The sequence below is a fragment of the Misgurnus anguillicaudatus genome, chromosome 8, assembly GCF_027580225.2.
Source record: "Misgurnus anguillicaudatus chromosome 8, ASM2758022v2, whole genome shotgun sequence".
Lineage (NCBI taxonomy): Eukaryota > Metazoa > Chordata > Actinopteri > Cypriniformes > Cobitidae > Misgurnus > Misgurnus anguillicaudatus.
In genome coordinates this window covers 39,564,516-39,586,598 of record NC_073344.2, presented here as the reverse complement: position 1 = coordinate 39,586,598, position 22,083 = coordinate 39,564,516, and the positions used below count along the sequence as shown (strand labels likewise).

The following is a 22,083-nucleotide window of genomic DNA, read 5'->3' as shown; positions in this document are numbered from 1 at the left end:
GACACACATCAGACTTCTTTCTGAACTGTGTATTTACTTTAAGACATAACTGGGACTTCTGGTTGGAGTGGCACAATGTAAATATGTAGAGTTGTCGAGCTCCTCACAAGCAGCTTCAAGTTTTGTTTTATATAGCTCTTATTTTATGCATGTGCAGGCCTGGATTGGCAATGGGGAGGATCGAGAGCATTCTCGTGGGCCGGTCTGTTTTTTTGGCCAGAAGGGCCGGTGTTGGCATGCCCCAGACGGGTTTGCTGCTGTCCCTATGCTGTCAGTACTCACAGCAGCCCCAAATTGCGGGTGAAAGATGTCCCCACAGCTTTATGTCAAAGTTGATTGAGCGCAACTTTATACGAATGGCTTCTAAAGGGAAAATAATCTACAAATCGTATTAAGTCTTAGGTTTAACAATGAATCGTCTATTAATAATCATTCAACTACTCATGCAAGAAACAAAAATCTATTTTATGCAAAACTCATCTCAGTTTATTGGATAAAAGTAAGTCATTATTTTAATTATTATTATTATTTTTGTTTGACACAAGTTAGGCCTACCTTATGTTATTTGACAATACATGATCTAAGTACCAAAAAAATTAAGATAATGATTTTATTTTTCCATCTGTTTTCCCTGCAGACTAAATAAATCTTGCTTGTATATTGTATATCAGTGGTTTCCAAGCTTTTTCAACCAACAAGTAATCTCAAGATCCACCATTTCTAAAGAAAATTGAAATATAGGAGAAAACACAAACACGTGTGTTCCCTTTCAGTAGTTTTGAATAAGTTTAACCCTAGCTGCCACACCAAGAAAAAGGCATTTGAAAAAAAAATGTTGCATTTCTTATCTCCTTATGTCGCTAGTTAACACACTCAATGTATTTTTTTTCAACACATCCTATGTTGAAAAACTAAAAAATGATTTTAAAAATAATTTTTTAAATATCGGCCTCTATCAAATGGTTGATATGTCAACTAAGGGAATTCAAACACTGTGGAAATCAGAAAATATGAACTATAATACTATTTAAAAAAAACCCAATCAAAATAAAATTTTGTATTGTCATGTTTTTATTTATTGAAGTATAAAATATATTAAAATATTTCAGGTTTTCATTTTAACATGCAGGAAATTTAATGTTTTCATGTTTTTTAACAATAAAAATAACTAAAAGTAACAAAAATAAAGAAAATAAAGAAGGCAAAAGATAGTAATACAATGGCATTTTAGGCTTTTATGGTTAAAGAAACACACTGTCAAGTGTGGTGGTGCAACAGGATTTTTTTCTTTTTTTTAATAAATTAACATTTCCTTGTAAACCAGCAATGCTGCATAGAGTAAGTCAACATTAGAAACAATCCTTCAGACAATTTAAAACATCATTTAAGAAGTAGTTTCTAATCAATTAATCATGAATTATGATTTCCTCAAATTAATTATATGAATTCATAATAGTTATTTAAAACAAATATCCAGAAGTGGCAAATATACATACTTAAGAAATTATCTCAATATATTCAATAAGAAATAACAATAGCTGTGAATGATCATTTATAGTTCATAGCAAATAGTACATTCTGACTGCAGAAATGTATGATCTGAAAACATTAGCTTAGCTTTTCTACATGTGTATTTTAAATCTGCATTGGTGTGGGCTTAACAGTCAGAATCCTGTCAGTTTGTATCCAGTTTGAGCGATGAAGTTAAATGAATAAGAGTCGAAGTAACCACAGACTAGGAATACAGAATCTGCGCCTAGTAACATTGTCAATGCTAATGTCGAACTCCAGATGACTTCAAATACTGAATACTGGGCCATACTGAAGCAAGGGAGTGAGGATCTGGAGGCAAGGTCACGCCGCTCAAACATTCGCATTACAGGAGTTAAAGAGGGGCGTGAACACGGCAAACAGGTAACCGAGTTTGTGTCCGGTCTCTTGAAAGAGGCCCTCAACCTCGAGAAAATCCCACTCTTAGATCCTTTGCCTTTGTGTTAAGGTGTCATTATTTCTCAGAAAAAGAGGACATTTTGAAGAAAGCCATAGAAAATTTGTCATTTTAATTGTTGATAACCATGTGGCACCATTAACCCTTTAGTAGGCCTGTGTAAAAACAATGCTTAATTTTTTGATTTGTTTATGTAGTTATATTGAGTATAACAGCATATTATTGTGTGTTTGTATGCGTGTAGGGATAGGGTAAGAATTGAGGAAAGAACACCTCCCTTGTGCATCAGTTGCTGCTCCATTGATGAGAGAGATTCAGGCATTTTTGGGCATCTGATGTCTAAGACCTTTCTAATCTGTAATGTTTTTGGTGTTAATGTAGACTAGACAACCCCGCGCGGGCTCTTCTTCTCGTGGGTCTGAGTGAGATGTGTTGACTTTAGTTAAACGATTGAGACGCGTCATGCAAAAAAGCGGTAAAAACCCGACCATGCATTCCGTATTGTTGTCACGGGTGCCCTTCACATGCGTGAACACTTGTTTGGAAAACTGCTCGGGCTGTGTCAAAAACTCCATTTGGTCGCAGTTTGGAGCCCTTGATTGCCCACTCGCCCAATCCCGTCTATGGATAATTCGGCTCAAATTTATAAAACATGCGCCGTTACAGACATACTAGTGTTACTTTCTTAATGAGACAGCATTGTACTCAAACAACAAGATATTTATTTACCGTTGCAAGACGTTCAGCTGCTCTGACTGCTGTGGAACTTGAAGCTTGCTGCACTCAGGGGGCGGAGTTAAGAGGTTTGACTGACAGTTTGAGCTGATTCAAAAAGATTTTCTTTTTTTAATACATTTTATTTACTAAATATATGTGTAAACCAGGCAGGCAGACGTAAATGGTTAACAATAGCATTGATTTAAATATTAAAAAAATAATAAAACACATCCAAAAAAGGGCACTTTTTTGAGTGTAAGGACAAAAAGGGCATGTGTTCTGCACAGGTTGAGCCCATCTGTGCACGTGCCTGAGGGGATTCATGAGATTGACACCAAATGTGGTGAAAAGATTGACACCAAACGCAAAAAATGTCTTAAGGTCTTTACACACCGGGAGTTTTTCGTGCGCGTTTAACGTCAACGTTTAACGTCTCGTGACTCAAGAATGGAGAGACAGCAAGCGCAAAATGCGGCAGCGGCATCCTGTAGCAGCACTTCTGGAGTCAACTCCAACAGCCAGTGACGTTCTCCGGCATTTCGTAGCGGCATCTCGCAAGGGCATCTCGAGCAGCCAGAGAATTTCTTTCGCAGCGTGGCTGTTGGGCCAATTACATAATTTCACTTTCATTTTATCATGAAATTTGTTAATACAGTAGTATTAATCTCCAGCAGCCACGGACTTTTATCCAGCAGTCAGTGACTTTCTCCAGCAGATGTCGCTCTCTCTCTCTCTGTCTGTCTGGCAAACATCCTATATATATATATATATATATATATATATATATAGGATGTCTGCTAGCCAGGAATCGGGTAGAAAATAACATCGGTGGGTAGGGGATATGATGAGAGGAGCATTGGTCGAAGGGAGACAGTTGATAGACCCTTATAAATGGAAATGTTTTAATGCAAATGAAACTGACATTCTAATGTAAATGTAATGTAAATGCAATGTTACACTGTTTAATTATAAATAATAAATATAACAAACAAATAAATAAATATAATTAAATGTGTGTTATTAAAAATCTCTCTATTTCACTTTGCAGTTGTACTGGCCCATTTTAACTTAAAAAAAAATGTAAAAAAAAATGGGGCAGCTAAACTTTCAAAATCTGTAGGCCTCGTGCCTCTGGCCTAATCACAGCCGTGATGATATAGAGCTATATCACACTCCTACTCGAGCAAAATTGCTTATATATATATATATATATATATATATATATATATATATATATATATATATATATATATATATATATATATATTAGTAAAATGTACTTTTAAAATATTAAAAATAGTGATATTAAATTATATTTATTTATTTCATAACCCTCAAAAGATTTGTACTTTCTTTTTTAATTTAGTTTTGTTATGCAACACTTAAAAAATTATGTTTTTGTATAATATATTTTTTATTTAAAATATTAAAAAATAATTAATTAAATTAAAAATATTAATTATTATGAATTCAGTTTATTAAACATGCCGTTTGAGACGTGAAATGTAATTAACCATTAAGTAAAATTAAAAGTTAAAATTCTGAATCTAGAAATTAAAAAACAAACTAAAACAGAAAAATGGAATTTGTGAAAATAAAAACTGAATTTAAAATAATCATTTAAATCATCATTTAAAATAAAAGTTAAAAAAAATGTTTAGGGCCCCATGAATCTACACATTTTAAGTACATAAAAGCTTGCTTAAAAATGGGCCAAGCACAAGTCAAGTGTGTGGGAAATAATTTAAGATCAAGTTTGAATGTTCAAGCTTTTAATCTTCAGGATGATGAAGTGTTTTTTTTTCAGGATGATGAAGTTAGCATGCTCTTATAATTTTCAATGGATGATCCAAAATTTTGATGATGCTCCTAACATTTACATTTGGGAGCAGCACCAATATACTAAACAGTAAATCTCGAGGCATGATACTGCAGCAGCAGCCTGTATATCAATACACAAAACAGAATAACTTTCTCTGATGTAGTGCAGCAACAGAATGTTTTAGGCCGGCGAGCGGCGACAGTTGCTAAACAGCCACGGCTGCGAAGTTCTCTGGCTGCTGGAGATACAGCTTGGATTCATATTAACTTAGGCCTACTCATATTAACCGAATAACAGCTTATATTCATATGTTATAGCATTTATTAAAGCATGTGATTTATAAGTTTGATTTTGTCTGCAACTAACTGTGATTGATTGAATCAGAAAGTGTCACTAAGCACACACGCGCATACACCTGCAGCTCTATAAACTTTCTAGGATGTACAGCAACAGAAACTCACTTACAAATTTCATAATGAATGCTTACAAATGACAATATATAAATTTTTTTATATTTATATTGCTAACAGTAACGGCTGATATCCCTGGCTGCTCGAGATGCCGCTGCAAGATGCCCCTGTAGAGTTAAAGCGGCCGGTTAAAGTCCCTGGCTGCTCTAGATGCCGCTGTAGCGGCCGGTTAAAGTCACTGACTGCCCGAGATGCCCCTGTAGAGTAAGCGGCTGGTTAAAGTCACTGACTGCTCGAGATGCCGCTCCGAGATGCCCCTGTAGAGTAAGCGGCCGGTTAAAGTCACTGGCTACTCGAGATGCCGCTCCGAGATGCTCCTGTAGTCTCAAGCGGCCGGTTAAAGTCACTGGCTACTCGAGATGCCGCTCCGAGATGCCCCTATAGTCTCAAGCGGTCGGTTAAAGTCACTGACTGCCCGAGATGCCGCTCCGAGATGCCCCTGTAGAGTAACGGCCGGATAAAGTCACTGGCTACTCGAGATGCCGCTCCGAGATGCTCCTGTAGTCTCAAGCGGCCGGTTAAAGTCACTGGCTACTCGAGATGCCGCTCCGAGATGCCCCTATAGTCTCAAGCGGCCGGTTAAAGTCACTGACTGCCCGAGATGCCGCTCCGAGATGCCCCTGTAGAGTAACGGCCGGATAAAGTCACTGACTGCCCGAGATGCCGCTCCGAGATGCCCCTGTAGAGTAACGGCCGGATAAAGTCACTGGCTTCTCGAAATGCCGTGCGAGATGCCCCTGTAGCGGCCGGTTAAAGTCATTGACTGCACGAGATGCCCCCTGCGAGTTGCCCCTGTAGAGAAGCGGCTGGTTAAAGTCACTGGCTGCTCGAAATGCTGCTAGCAGCCGGTTAAAGTCCCTGACTGCCCAAGATGCCGCTGCAAAATCCTACAATATATTAACAATTTCATGATAAATGCTTACAAATGGCAGTATATAATATTATGTTGTTTTTAAATGTAGTTTTTAAAGTGAAATATTACATTGATTTATGTAACTGGCAAGCAAAAGTTGCTACAAACAGACACGGCTGCTACAGAATGCCTCTGGCTGCTCAAGATGCCGCTACAAGATGACACGAGATGGCGCTGTACTGGCTGGTGCCGGAGAAAGTCCCTAGCCGTTTCTCAATGTCAAGGAAGGTTCCTCGGAAGCTAAAATTTCGAGGATGATACGTCATCGACGTCCGTCGAAGGACTGATCCAATGTCAAGGATCCTTGAAATTTCAGCCAAGGACTGAGTCCTTCGTTCGAGAAATATCCCATATACAGGAAAGGATGCAAATTTGTATCCTTCGCGCTCTTCACGCGCTGAAATCACCCACAATCCTATGCGCGCAGCACCGAAAGCACACCTTTCAATCACGCAATGACGTAATGACGTGCACTTGCTAGCCTGTTCCATTTAACGTGTTCTCCGAATGCTTAAGATGAGCCTCGCCTAGCCTCTGAAGGAAGTGACTTGTAAGGACTAGTCCTGCGGTCCTGCCAAGGAACTATCCTTGACATTGAGAAACGGCTCCTGGTGCTGGAGATGCCGCCGGAAGTGCTGTTGCGCACGCGTAAAGCGTGAGGCGCTGTGGCTACTCGATCCGTACAGCAACGCGATCAGTTTCGCGGATGTGCGAAATGACGTCACTTCCTGTTATCGCCGACGTTTTACGACAGTTTGCTCGTCTGGGATCAGTTTAGAAAGAAAGAGAGGCTGAAAGTGGCATAGAAAACACCCTTAAGGAAGAAGGAATGAAGAGTGATAAGATCAAATCCCTATTTATCTTTTTGAGTGAGTCAGGTTTAATTAAGAGGATCTAGGATCCTTTTTTTTTTGATAGTCTGATAATAGTCTGTTAAGTCCCTTTGCACACTCCTGTACAGTGGGTGGCGGTATGCACCAATGAGATGTGATCCGCCAATAAAGTAAAGAAGAAGAAGAAGAAGAAGAAGAAGAAGGGATCAGTTTTGTTCTGCGCATGTGCTGGATTAGATACGTGGTGGAGAGAGACGAATATGGATTCCTTTCAATTTTATCTACGACTTCAAAAATTTCTTTTAAAAACAGAAATTCCTGACCGTCCTTCAGAGTTGCGGAAGGTTAAACGTGCGTCTGGCAATTTTGCCATCAAGGTAATTAATAATAATTTAAAAGTAAATTACCGATAGATTTTATAATGAATAAAGTAAACTAACTCACGTGTACAGCATGGGTCATGTGTTTAATTTTCTTATTATTTTAAAATATTAAGACATGTTTACCAATTGTTCAGTTCCCATATTTGGGTATCCTGCTGAAAAAAAAAAACAATAGGAGCCTTCGAGATTGTAATGGTTTCCATTAAAATACTATTAGGAACCATTAGCCTTTACCAATAAAACAAGTATAACATTCATTTTTTGTGGTGTGTTTTGGGCATTATTTCTGAAGGATTTAATTGGGGTTATATTGGTTCCCATCTGCCAGAAAACATCTCACCCAACGATTCCATTACATACCAGTTAAGACCCACAGAGACCCTAATAGTTTCCATTACAACAGGGGTGCCCAACCCTGTTCCTGGAGGGCTACAGAACTGGTCATTTTATCAGACATTTCATCTATTTATTTTGTTTTCTTCTGAATGCCAGACACATTGCAGACTTCATTGACCCAGGCTCATGGACAGAGAAAACATGAATAGACCTTGAGGTTGTGTCGTGGATTTTTTCAGGAGAATCAGAGACGGTTGAGATGTAAAATTCTCTTCAAAGTATTTTATTAAAGAATTGTGTCAGACAGCTTGAAACACAATACTGGTCATAGGGTGTATACACCTGCATTGGTAAAATGATGATGACAATGACTATGACAATGACCCCGTTCTGAGTTTCTCAGTGATTTAAATAGTAGCCCTCCCATTCGAACAATCTGTTTGTACTGGGCCTGTATCTTTGCGACCTTTAAGTTGCTACACAAAAAGACAGCCATTGCTGGTAAAACACAATGCCTTTGTTTTCTAATGCGTCATAAAGCTATCTTGCTACTCTTACCAAGGTCACACGTCCCCCATCCAGGCCTAGCTGTGGAAAAACACTGTCATGGCAAGCAACAGAGAGACAACTCAATTCATTTAGACCTCAACCATAAAACACATTAAAAGTATACTTAGTATAAAACATTTATACTAAACTTAAGATAAAACACACAAAATTTCTCTACCATATATCCCCCCTTCGGAAACTAAATGTTTTCGATAACCACCCTGCAAATACGACTGATGATACCAGAGAAGCCGGGCTAGGTACTTTAAAGAAAGAAAACATATAAAAGAATAAAATACCCCTGACAGTTAGGGCCAGACCCTCAGTCACTTTTCTAGTCTCAACAGTCATTTCACACGGGTTATCCTTTAAATGATAATTAACAACCTGTAAAAAAAGAGTAATGATTAACATAATGTAAAAAATAACATAACATTCAATTTTAAATCTAAAGCAAGCATATCATCTTTTCAAAAAATTCTTTTCACTTTCTGGTAAGCCGTGCTAGGTGGATGTTTTACCTCCACCCCCAGGAAATTCCTGGACCATCAGTCACTTACCAGGCTTGTTACACTGTCATCACATCGTGGACAGTGATGCTTAAAACCATCCCTTTCCCTATTTTACACACACTTCAGGTTTGCAACTTGCATTACTAATAAAAGATTATAGTAATAAAAATAATCACTGCAAAAGATAATACCTTGTTTATAAATGATAACAAATGCAAAAAAATTATAAACATTAATAAAAAATAATAAATGCATTAGTATAGGTGACACCCTATGTCCAGTTTAACATGACCAGTAACATAATGATTCTCACATGAGAGTGTTTGGCTCTGGTGGGCAGTCCACACAGAGTTTTTCTAAGAAACATGAATTCTATATGTATACGTGTAGGGTGCATCTTCCATCTTTCGACGGTCTTCAACCCATGCGCTTTGCACGCGTAGAGGGCCGTGTGAGGGAGGAGGGTACTAGAGCCTCGTTGGTTCCCCATCACACATGGATGTTGTCCTCAAAATTATCTCCCTCGTCGTCCTCATTAATTTGTACCCGTTGGTACATTATCTTACCCATTCCTTTGTCAATAGTTTTCTCAATCAAACCCCTGATACATGGTATGCAACAACAAATACACAATGCAAGGATAGCAACAGCTACAGCAGTTGACATCAGTAAAAAAGTTATCAGTGTACTCCATTTCCCAAACCATTTTCCATCATTTTTGTAAAGAAATCATCTACCCCAGAGTTCTCAGCCAATTCATTTGACAAGGCGGTCAAACCTTCTAATGCCCTTATCATGCTTCCATCAGTGGCAGTATTGTCAGAAATAAATTTTCAGCATCCATTATCTATAATTTTTTTTTTAACACCCCCCTTTTCAGCCAACCACATATCTAATGCCAGACTGTTTTGTCATCAGTGACTTTAGTCCCATTTGTTCAGATATCCCCTTAACGTAATACAATTAATCCAATCCAAATTTTTATTGAGGGTTGACCACCAGAGAAGAATTGACTCAAAACTTGTAACGATCTGATTTCTCGCTTTGTATTCATCTGGCACCCCCCTTGGAACCCCTCTGATATACTGTACACTCTATATGCACATATTATCATAAGATCCACCAGGCAGATTTCTTTTCTGTCTGTTAATACTCGTAACACTTATTTTATCATGTAGGCTCCCAAAATCAGGTAATGAAAACATTTGAAATAGCATTATTAATTGTACCAGGGTACAGGTTCCCTTCCAATTTACTCTCAAACCTGGCCTTAAATTCATGTCAACAACCATTCACCATACGTCTGCCCTTTCTCTGGTCTGGCCTACAAACCAGTTTGCCTTGTATTCCTCTTTGTCATTTGTAACATCAATTTCTCTTTGGCACCACCCATCTGTGAAATTGTTATCTTAAAACATGTACAATTACCCTTATAAGCCTGTACATTTGGTGGGAGAAACATTTTCATTATTAGAAACAAATAAACAACATTCATGCAATCTTCATCCTCCATATCCTTAAATGCTTTGATCATACATTACCCATTCATTGTGATCTCCAAATCCAGTTTCTATGGTTCATCACATCACTATCTAAAAAATAAGGTTACAGTGTTTATTTATCATATGGTTATTTCAACAAGATAACATGGAGACAGTCGCCGAGGGTTGTCTTCTCTGGTACCTGGATGGAAAGAATATTATTATACCACAATTAGGAACATTTTACCTTAACAGCTGTTGGGCTAGCTTCTATGACCTCATACGAGCCTTCTCGTCTGGGTTCATCCCACTTACGCTAGTAAACTTTGATCTACACCCCGGTTCCTACAGGAAAAGGTGTTGCAGTCTCGTCACCAGGTGTCTCTCTGGGCCTGCTTTCAATCTGTAAAATAGCTTTATGGTTTCTCATTAGTTCATCAATATATTCATTAATTTCATTTTTTAGATCCTCCTCATGCTCCAAATTCATTTAATTTTGGTTAGCTTTGAACATTAGTCTCCCTGTGACCATTTCATGAGGGGATAAACGCGTTTCCCTGTTAGTACTAGATCTTATGGCCATGAGCGCTATTGGTAAGGCCTGAACCCGAATTAGTTTAGTCTGTGCACAGATTTTGGGTATTTTTGATTTAAGTATGCCGTTACACCTCTCAACCGCCCCTTGAGACTGTGGATGATACACTGATCCAAATTTTTGGGTTATTCCTACCCTAGCAAGTGCTTTTCTCAACAGGTTGGCCTGAAATCCTGGTCCATTATCTGCCTGCAATACCTTGGGAAGCCCAAATCTTGGGACCACTTCCCTCTTAAGTGCTCCAGCCACTGCTTGCGCACTCTGCGTTCACACTGGATAAGCTTCTGCCATCTCGAAAAAACACATTTTCTCCTTAATTGGGTGGATCTATCTACAAAATCCATCACTAAATGCACAAATGGTCCTTCCACACTTGGAAACAGACGCATTGGATGTACTGCTGGTTTGACATTTCTTTTCATATATATGTCACATTCTGACAAAAATTCGCTAATTTAGTTTTGCATATTGATAAACCAGAAACCCTGTTGTCTCAAAATCGTATCTATCATCTCCCCCCTCGCGCAATGTTCACTACCATGCGCCGTTCATCATTACCATTTTCTCCATTCTAGATGGTATTACTAATTGTTGTTGCTCGGTTCTCCACAAACCTTTGACATTGACAATACCTCTGCTTTGCCACTCCATCTTTTCAATTTGTTACGCTGTATTTTGCATGTCTCTGATTTCATCTACAGTTACGTCTGCGGAAATGCTCACCTGTTCACTATAGTCTTTTTACCTGACCTTGTTACTACCATGGTCATGGTTTCAGCTCGCTCTGGTTTTGCCGCGCCTAATTTTGCTTCCTCATCTGCTTTTTCATTTCCTTTGTCAATAAATTAATTCCTTCTGTTGTACAAACGTGTGGTGTGCCTTCACTACAATATAACAACATCTGTCTGTTTTTTTCCCCCATGTCCTCACATTTAAATTCCCTAAATTAATTTACCCTACTGGCATATTCTGGTATTAACTCTGGTATGAACTACAAAACCCTGTAGCTCCTATTAATTCCATCATTTGCATCACTGTGTTTTGCTATGGATAGTAAAGCATGGTTCTGTGGTGTTTGTCAAAAATTTCTTTTTGCCCTTCAAAGATTACTTTTTTTAGTTATTGTACACTGGTTTTAGCCAATATCAACTTTTATTTTGATACTTTTATTCGCATGTCATACAGTCTGCTCAAAACTTGTTCTGTTAATTTCTCAAACCCCTATCTGTTGTTGTGTGCTATCAAAATATCATCTACATATTGCAAGCATACTCCCTCTCATCTCTGGGGATAACTAGCTTATCTTTTAGCAATTGGTTAAACAATGCAATTACCTGCTCCTTTATGCTGCTGTCCTGTAAAATTATTTCTTTCTGCTGTATACCTGTCTCAGTCATTTCTAATGGAATTAGATACCAACTTAGCTCCCTGTTCTCCATCCAGCCTTCCTCTCCTTCTTCCCATTCAATGGAATATTACTTTTTCACATAAGGTCCTGGGTCCCTAGCCATATGATTTCCCCACACCCACACTTTCACATGGGGGTGGCTTCCTTCCACAGCAAAATTATTTATAGCTTACAACTGCTGATTCTCACTGCTACTCCATTCTTTCAAACCAGCCCTCTTTCACTTCTCAACTCAATATCTTCTAGTTATTTTGGTTAGACACTGCAACGTTAATCCCTGTGGTGTGGTTTTGATAGTAGCATCTAATTTACACAAAATGTCCCTTTCTATTTATGTGTTCGGAACCTGAGGTGCCATCAGACATTGATTTACAACAGTTTTTCCTTCTATCTAAACCATAATTGGTTCTGACAGACACATTTCCATAGGTTTTCCAGAGAATCCTATTGTTATAACAGATGATTGTGATGCAACAACCCCAGGTTCCAATTTTGGATCAATTGAGCTGCATGTAGCCCCGGTGTCAATTAAACATTCAATTTTCACTCCATTTCTTATGCATGTTAATTTGGGTTCTTCCCAAACCCAATTTTTGGATAATGCTACCTGTTGGTTAATGGGACCCTCCGAACACCCCTATTGCTTCCATGGGTTTTTTGGACAGTCACGCCTAGCATGAGTATTCTCCCCACATCCCCAGCAAACATTGTTTTACCCGAAATAGGGACCCAGATCAGCGGATGCCCTGTTCTGAAAATATCCCCTTCCTCTGCCCCTTGGCCATCTTCAAAAAATAATTCATCTACTCTGTCCACTAGGTGCCTTTACATTCACAACTACTGGTTGAGACGGGGCTGCGCCCTGAGGGTGCTGCCATGGGTTCTGATTTTGGGTTTGATCCGCAGCTTGTTTTGGCAGATATGCTACCTTTTCAGACCTGTTAGGAGGGTGTGTTGCAACCATTTCGCCCTGAGAGTGGCTCGCTGACTCTTATGACCCTGCCCATCCCGCTACATAGGTTCCCCTGGGGACTTTACTAATGTCTTTGTTTCTTTTCTTTTCTTCCAGACTAACTTGAGCCAGCTTTCGTTCAGTCTCTTTAGCTTGTTGCTCTAAGTCTCTTTCGTGTCTCTGGTGTTTGGAAGCATGGTGTTTCAGGGTCTCCACCCACTGGCTGTGTGGCATTGCATTTAGTCCTGGGGTGTCACTCAGTTTGTTTTGCACAGACACTGGCAGTGCGTCCAGCAGTTCCTTTCTGAACAGTCTGGTTTCAAAGTCTCTTGGGTCAGTGGGATCTTTTCTCAGCCCCTGCCCTCTCCAAGTTTGCATGTTTTTAGCAATCCACAGTGCGCAGTCCTCCTGACCCAGTGCAGTGGGGGTCAGTTTGGTGCTGTCAAACTTGACAGGGAACTCAGTTCTCAAGGCACCCCAAAGTCTGCCCCTGTAACAGTCAAGAGCCTGGCCATCAAAATCAGACGAAACCACACTCTGTCCCATACCTGCTGACCACAACACATCCTCCATTTCCCTCAAACTAGTGATTTTTGCCAGTAAGGCTTTTATGTCACCCACCGCCAATCTTGTACCTTGCGTCTCTTTCTCTAACGCACCGATCCAGGGACCAGCACCGTCTCTTAAACTTGGCAACAAATTTATTATAGTCTCTAAATCCCTATGAGCCCATGGGACATACACAGCTGTTTTCCCTTCAATACGCAACGGAAATACACTCACACCTGGCTCATTCATTCCACCTCTAGGGGTGCTTTTCAATAATGGGGATCTGTCCTCTATTGCCTTTCTTGCTCCAAAATCATCCTTTCTTCCTCTTGTAATCTTTTACCCAGCTCTCTGTCCTGCGATAGCCCTGCTAAACCCAAAGACTTCACCTCTTTAGTTAATTCTGTTATTTCCTTGGCTCTCTGTTCAATTAGTCTGTCCAGATGTTCTAACTGAGTCCTGGTATACTGACTAGCTCCTCCTGCTGCCTGACTTTGTTCACTGAATGATCCTTCTTTGCCTCTATGCATCTCATCATACAGTTCCACATTTCCCTCAACTTCTAATTCCCCTTTAAGCTGCATAGTTCCTTTAATAACTGGATACAGTGTGCTAGCATCTGGTGAAGCAACAGGGGTGGTTGGGGCTGGAGTGAAAGCAGTGAAGGGAGGGTGACTTTCAGAGAGAGTGGGAAAGGGAGGGCGACTCTCAGAAAGAGCTGTGAAGGGAGGGCTGTTTGTGTGTTCGGTAGAGGGAGGGCAGTTTGTGTGTGTGGTAAAGGGGGGGCATGGATTGAGGGAGGCAGAGGCAGTGGGCAGTGCATAGGGCGATGGCTTAACTGTTTTAGTAATTGGTTTGCAGTGTCTACTGGCTGTTCTAGCAATCTTGTCTTTTCTGTTCTTTCATTGTGCTTTGCCAGCTCTTGAGCTCTGATGTCTTCTCTATCAGCCATCACTTTTTCAGCTTCCTTACTCCAGCAACCTCTAGCTTTTTCCCACAATTCCATTCCATCTAACAAAGCTTTTCTCTTTTTCTTCTTTCCATCTTTCTTGGTTTTCAAATCCTGATTAGCTATATAATTAGTCATCCAAATTTTCATACTCTTTATTTTTTCTTTATTCCACGTTCCCTGTTCTGGCCAGTGAAAGGGAGGCTGCTCTCCTTTCTTATATTTGTTACTTCTGGTATACCATTTTAGATCATTACACCACTTAGCCAATGCTTTACCATCAAAGCCTTTGTCTTGTAAGTTACACCATTCTACCGGGGCCACAGTGATAGCACGCTCTAATTCTTTTGTTGCTGCTTCCATGTTACACTGAATGGTTGTTTGCTTTATTTATTTAACAATAAATCAATGCACTTCTCTGTACTATAAAATGTTCCAGTCAGGCAACTGGAATAAATCACAAAGGGTCCCACAAGTATGTAAATGATCTCCTTTCACCAATCACTTCATCTGTCACACAACCACATTTAAGATTTGATTCAAATTTAAACTTAGCACTTACAATGCCCAGTTCTTTACATCCCACAATTGTCTTTGACACATTAATCTTACAACTGGAAAAACTTCTTATCTCAGGCCAACTAAAACTAACACAAAAGATCTCTCTGATTAATTGGGCTTTTTTTAAATGCAGACGTAACTGTATTGATCTCAGAGGCTTCTGTTTTAATTGTTTAAAACTTCCTTCTGTTAACTTTTCTTTTGTTAAATCAAATACACTCAATAATTACTTTTCAAATTAGATAAAGATTTCAGGTTCCACCAAAATTCAATGTTTTCAATCATGGACAATATTTTTCACACAGAATGACTCTTACCCCTAACTTTCAAAATCAAAATTCTCATATGGGTTGAATAAAATGCAGAAATCCTCTTGGGTCGTTTTAAAACAATTCACTTATGGTAAATCCTTACCATGCAACAATTAATAAACACTTTCTTAACTTTAAGTTGGACAGAAGCTTTTTCCCTTGTCTCTCCCGTGTTTATTTGATAGAGTACTTTATAGTATCATAGTTCATCGATAAATTACCCTTAAACACTGTGTTCGTCTCAAAGAATACTTTATAGTATCATAGTTCATCGATAAAGCACCCTTGAACACTGTGTCCATATCAGTGAGCTCTCTATAGTATCATAGTTCATCGATAGAGGCACTCATAAACACTCACTCAAGCAACCCACTGGTTTTTCCCGCACTCCAGACTCTCTCGCTCACCCTCGTTTGCACATTCTAAGCTCCTTGGAACACAAACTATGCAAACTCTTCATATTTGTTTTACAGAGCAATTTATAGTATCATAGTTCATCGATAAATTACTCTCAAATACTCATTTAAGCAACCCACTGGTTCTCCCTCAACAAAAATCTTCTCTCTTATCTCACTTCGTTTCGTAACTTAACCAGTTACACCAAGAAACAGCTCACAATCAACCCACTGGTTTTTCTTTCCTTTAAAAAGATATATCCGTACTCATCTCAGATACTCTTATTTAAATCAGCCCACTGGCTTTACAAAATTTAGTTTCAAAATTAATGTTTTAGTTTTGAGTCCATAAAATCAACAAAATTTAGTATAATTAAATGCCCTCTTGGCTATTAACAGTCAACGCCCTCTTGGCTATGTTAATATTATTTTCCATCAACTGTTTCACAGCTGGGTCCTCTTGACCCTCAGATAAGAGTACACTTTACTCGGAAGACCAGGTTTCCCTATTAGAGATAATTTATCTTGTAATATCATCCACAAGTCCCTTCTCATTAATAGCAATACTAGTTCGTTTATGAGTTACAGAGAGAATTAAGGAATTCAAATAAAAACGCCGAGCTGTCTGTGTTTTCCAAACAGAGTCAAAAATCCCATCAATGCAGATGAAAAAATGCCATAACGCTTTGCTTACCTTAATTTAAGAAGCAAGCGGCTGGCCAGCCTTAGCAGTTTAACACCCACAAAGAAGAAACAATCGACTCAGGTTGGAGAACATCTCCCCCAGACCGTGAACAGCCTCTGAACGATCCCACTCGGTTGTCCGATGTTCTCTCTTGTAACCCTGCTCGCAGCGCCAAAATGTCGTGGATTTTTTCAGGAGAATCAGAGACGGTTGAGATGTAAAATTCTCTTCAAAGTATTTTATTAAAGAATTGTGTCAGACAGCTTGAAACACAATACTGGTCATAGGGTGTATACACCTGCATTGGTAAAATGATGATGACAATGACTATGACAATGACCCCGTTCTGAGTTTCTCAGTGATTTAAATAGTAGCCCTCCCATTCGAACAATCTGTTTGTACTGGGCCTGTATCTTTGCGACCTTTAAGTTGCTACACAAAAAGACAGCCATTGCTGGTAAAACACAATGCCTTTGTTTTCTAATGCGTCATAAAGCTATCTTGCTACTCTTACCAAGGTCACACGTCCCCCATCCAGGCCTAGCTGTGGAAAAACACTGTCATGGCAAGCAACAGAGAGACAACTCAATTCATTTAGGCCTCAACCATAAAACACATTAAAAGTATACTTAGTATAAAACATTTATACTAAACTTAAGATAAAACACACAAAATTTCTCTACCATAGTTGGTTTTGAATAATAAAATTTTATAAAGCTTTTTTAAGTATATAGTAGGTGTCTCCGACCATGCTCCTGGTAAGCTACCCTCCTGCAGACTTCAGTTACAACCCAGCTCCAACACACCTGTCTGTAATTATCAAACAACACTGAACACCTTTAGTAGCTGCTTCAGCAGTGCTTCATTTGGGTTGGACCTAAAATCTACTAGACAGTAGCTTACCAGGAGCATGGTTGGAGACCCCTGGTATATATTTATGTATGTTTAAACAGTTTAAAACCAACTGTGAATGCACTTTTCTTTTTCCTCAACAGTGCAGTGGGCATTCTTGTGGTGTATATGTCACGCCCAGGGGCTGGCTATGTCTAACTAGAGCCACGCCCCTCCTCAACTTCCACCTCGAGGAGGTCCCCAAAGCCAACCCAATGACCAGACAACACGAGAACAGGTAAGTAATAATAAAACAATCTTTATTTAAATATTTAAAAGGTCTTGGGGAATGGGGAAGGGGCAATTAAAACTAAGCTCTGACTCTGTCCTCCAGGCAGGCCACGGCACGGGAAGGTGGCAGGAAGGGAAAAAGGGGCAACGGGGGTCCAGGGGGGCTGGAGACAAGGGGGGGGAGATGTGGAAGACAGGCTCCTGCCTGTCCCCGCTATCCGTGGCGCCCTTCTCTTCTTTCCTGGAGGCAAAGATAAAATAGTGTGAGTTTTTGGGGTTTGTCTATCTCTCCACCTGCGTACCTGTGTTGCGCTCTGCAGAGACTTCACTGCTCGGGCTCGTACAATTCTTTGCATTTAGTTCACTCTCCTTCCTTCCTCTTTCCACAGGCAGCGGCTGGGACACAAAGACATGTTTAATTTGGACTTGGATAGTTCTCACCTCTCTGCCGCTTACAGCTCTTGGTAAGTGTAATTTTCCACAGTTCGTTCTCCTGACATTCACTCTTGTTCTCTTTTCCTCCACAGGCAGCAGCTGGGACACAAAGACACGGTTAATTCAGACTTGGATGCTTCTCACCTCTCCACTGTTTACAGCTCTGGGTACGTATAACTGTCCACAGTTCGCTCTCCTGACGTTCACTCTCGTCCTCTCTTTCTCCACAGGCAGCTTGGACACAACAACACGGTTAATTCAGACTTGGATGCTTCTCACCTCTCCGCTGTTTACAGCTCTGTGTACGTAAAACTGTCCACAGTTTGTTCTCCTGACGTTCACTCTCGTTCTCTCTCTCCACAGGCAGCTTGGACACAACAACACGGTTAATTCAGACTTGGATGCTTCTCACCTCTCCGCTGTTTACAGCTCTGGGTACGTATAACTGTCCACAGTTCGTTCTCCTGACGTTCACTCTCGTTCTCTCTTTCTCCACAGGCAGCTTGGACACAACAACACGGTTGATTCAGACTTGAATGCTTCTCACCTCTCCGCTGTATACAGCTCCTAGTAAGTGCAGCTTTTCCTTAGCTCGCTGTAAGGCGTTCTGATCGACAATGTAACGGGGGCAGGCTTACGACGGCTGGCCTACACAGAAGGTCAAACGGGCGATGATTTTCCCAGAAGGCGCCGGGGGCAAAACCCTCTCGGCGAGTTTGCTGGTCAGCAGAGGGGCGGAATGTCACACCGTCTCACCGGGCCGAGCGCTGCCCTATCCTCAATACCCGTAGGGCGATCGAATACCGGACAGGGGCACCCTTTCGTAGAGACCACGGGACGGCGGAGCTCCTTCGCCTCTAACTCTGCAACAAGGGAAAATATACAGGTAAGGTAGCAATACAAAAGGCCCATAGTGGCACTCACACACACTGTCAGCTTCCAAATCTTCACCGCCGTTCTTCAAAATCTGTCAACATGCAGACGGGGGCAGCTTTCAGAGGCCCACACCGTCACTTCTAACTCAGAACCGCACACAGCGTATGATAGATGGTTCTCCCTAGGACCGTTAGCCTCTCCGTCTCTTCCTCAATGAAATGGATAATGTGGGTTACGTCTGACAAGACACACAGCACTTGCACAGCAACCCACAGCAATACACAGCACCACTTCAACGTGAAAGGTTTTAAGAATACATGGACTCACCCACCACACTACAGGTGTACATAAGAGACGTCCTCCACTTCGCTTGGGTTGGATGGGGGCGATGACAATACGGCCTGGATATTTAATTCTGCTGCTGTGGCTGCTGAGACAAAATGTTCCTGCGGCTCACCTACCACGCTGGATCAGGGGTAGGGCCGCCCTCCTCCTCCTGGAGGTATTTAGTAAATTCACAGGTTAGTTTTCCACTTCGTTCTAATACAGAAGTTAATACTCACAGCAGTCCGCCTTTGTTTACATTGCAAAACCGTTACGTTTCCTTCCTCCTTTGTTCCTCTAAATGTGTCACTTATACCTATGTTTCTTCACCCGTAGGGTTTCCTATTACTCCAGCGATTACTGCAGACTACAAGAGAGAGAGAGAGAGAGAGAGAGAGAGAGAGAGAGAGAGAGAGAGAGAGAGAGAGAGAGAGAGAGTATAACCAGCCACCAATGCGTATCGGACGAGCGCAGCTCCGCACCTCAACTCACACTAAAAAGCACACAAACTGTGATTTACACTGCTCTTAAATGCTCCTCTGTGTGCTGCAGTCTTCCAATCCCCCGGCGCTCCTCTTAACCACGCACAGCTGCGCTTGATTTGGCTGATTACAGCCCTCGCGATGCTACCGGATGTCCGGTGTTTTCTCTTCCCGGTCTGGGCGGAAACATCCGGGCGGAACCAAAGTTTCCCAACTTTTGGTTCCGCCCAAAAAGATCGTCACCTTGTGACATATACATGCTGATGGTAAGAATGTTTAATTCATCAAAGCTGTTAGATAGAAAAATCAAAGTCTTACAGTATTGTTTGTATTTCACAGTTTGCTCTCAGCATCTGCACATCATGTCCTTTAACATTTACAGAGGTAAGGTGGATTTTCACATAATTATGTCTTCAAACTATGCTATATGCCCATTTTTATTTTTGTGCATTTTAGGAGGAGGTGCCATTGATTCGCCAGTGGTGGTGCATTCAGCTAATGGAAAAGTTTTGCCTAGAAGGTTTTCTAATAATAATAATTTCAGTGCCTTGGCTGTATTAAGTCACTGTGGGTGAAGTTAAACTAGAAAGCTATTACATTAATACAGTAATTCTCACAGTGTGGTCCAAACCCCCCCAGTGCTCCGCCAAAAGATGACCTAAACTAGGCAAGTGTTTATACAATCGTCACTTATTTAAGTAGATTTTTAATGAACTTGCGAAACTGTGATATATCAGTTCTTGCCTTTCTGTTTTAATAACGTAAAAATGGATCGGTTGGCTAAACCAAAGAGGAGTCAAAATAAAAGATCAAGCGTCAACTGAAAGTAGCTATATTCCACAGATCTATTAGTTTTTATGTACTAGTTTTTGTTCATGTGTAAAATCCCTGTAATTTCAGTGATTTTGGACATTAAAGGGAACTTTTTTTTTCAGTATTTTATTGTTACCATAGTTACAACCATAGACTTAATATACCCACCACCTCAGTTTTAAACTAATGGCTCTTTGGAATGGCATTAAGTGGGACCTAGGCTGTTATAGTATGTTTAATTGCATTTTTTTTTCACATGTGCAGTTTGTTGTTCATATTAAGCTGCAACTCATTTCACATTTACTTTTTCAAATGAAATAAAATTCATATAATAATTTCTGAACATAGCATTGCATTTGTTTGTAAAAAATTAGTTTTTGACTTGAAACAGTTGCATATTAAACTTAAACTTAGCTTATCCTTCCTATTTTGTTGTTTTTTGGGGGAGTGTTAGAGTGGGATTCTGTTAGGTGGTCCTCAGAAAAAAATTGGAAGATAAAGTGGTCCTTGGGCTGAAAAAGTTTGAGAAACACTGCATTAATAGATGGCATCTATGTTTGCATATATTCCAAAGGCATGGACAGAGGTTTGCATACTGGACTGAAGAATCATCCCAACTCCTTCAGGGAACACTTGAGCCTGTCTTCAGAGATTCGAAATCCACCACCACCTAACTGTTGCCCAGCAGAAGAGTTGTGGTTGAACAGGACATTTATAAGGTAAAGACTTCATATCCAACAGTTAAATGCGTGCCACTATTGTGCCATTATAATTTTGTATATTTGATTTACAACTTGTCTCTTCACCAGGTGCAGCAGCCAACCATTCTGAGAGACCTGTATACAGCATGGAACTGGGTACACAGTCACAGAGACTTATTCCGTGGGGAGGTGACAGAGCCTGCTTTTCTGAAAATGACCATTGATGACCAACAAAATGCCATCAAAAGGGTCATGTGTGATGAATTCCCCGAGGCAAAGGATGACTTTATGTTTATTTTTCAATGTCAAGAGGACATGGAAATTTTTTGTCCTACTGCATTGATAAAAAATACTTGAAGGTCAATGTCATGTTCCTGGAGTGATGGAGGAAGGGAGGGAGGGAGGGATTGATGGAAACAGGAAATGATTGAGGGAAAGAGGGAGTGATTGAGGGAGGGAGGGAGAAAACAAATTCATGAATGAATGAATCAGTTGAATAAATCAGTTTTGTCCTGTGTTTTTGTAATCCATTTTTCTTAAATACAGACACTTGTATATTTATGCTGCAATAAGAAGAATGGTTTCATAACATATCTTTAGAAAATAAATGAAATATTAAATGTAAACAAACACACACATCTGTATTTCCCAAATGATGTGTAACATATGTAAACTATATAGTTTAATTTACATAACATTTTCTCATACGTTTTATTTAATGTCACACATTAACCTTACAAATTGTATATATTATTTTAGTGATTGCTAAGGACAAAAATACCACAAAAACAATTCAGAGTAAGCAAACTTGCACAAAAAAACAGACATTACACGAGCAATATTATCAATTGTTGAAAGGCAGACATAATTGTAAATAGTAAGACTTGCAAATAAAGCGCTATGACAAGGGTAAGAAAAGCGTTAATATGAGAAACTGTCGTAAATCGTTTCACCGTCCTTT

At 40.0% G+C, this 22,083-nt stretch overlaps 1 long non-coding RNA gene across 1 annotated transcript; it reads left to right on the top strand.

The window, feature by feature from the left end:
• The first annotated feature begins 19,184 nt into the window (after positions 1 to 19,184).
• Positions 19,185 to 21,505, top strand: LOC141365901 (uncharacterized). Its single transcript, XR_012370839.1, has 4 exons — positions 19,185 to 19,323; positions 19,463 to 19,992; positions 20,065 to 21,140; positions 21,231 to 21,505. It is a non-coding gene; the product is annotated as an uncharacterized lncRNA (long non-coding RNA).
• Positions 21,506 to 22,083: the final 578 nt, after the last annotated feature.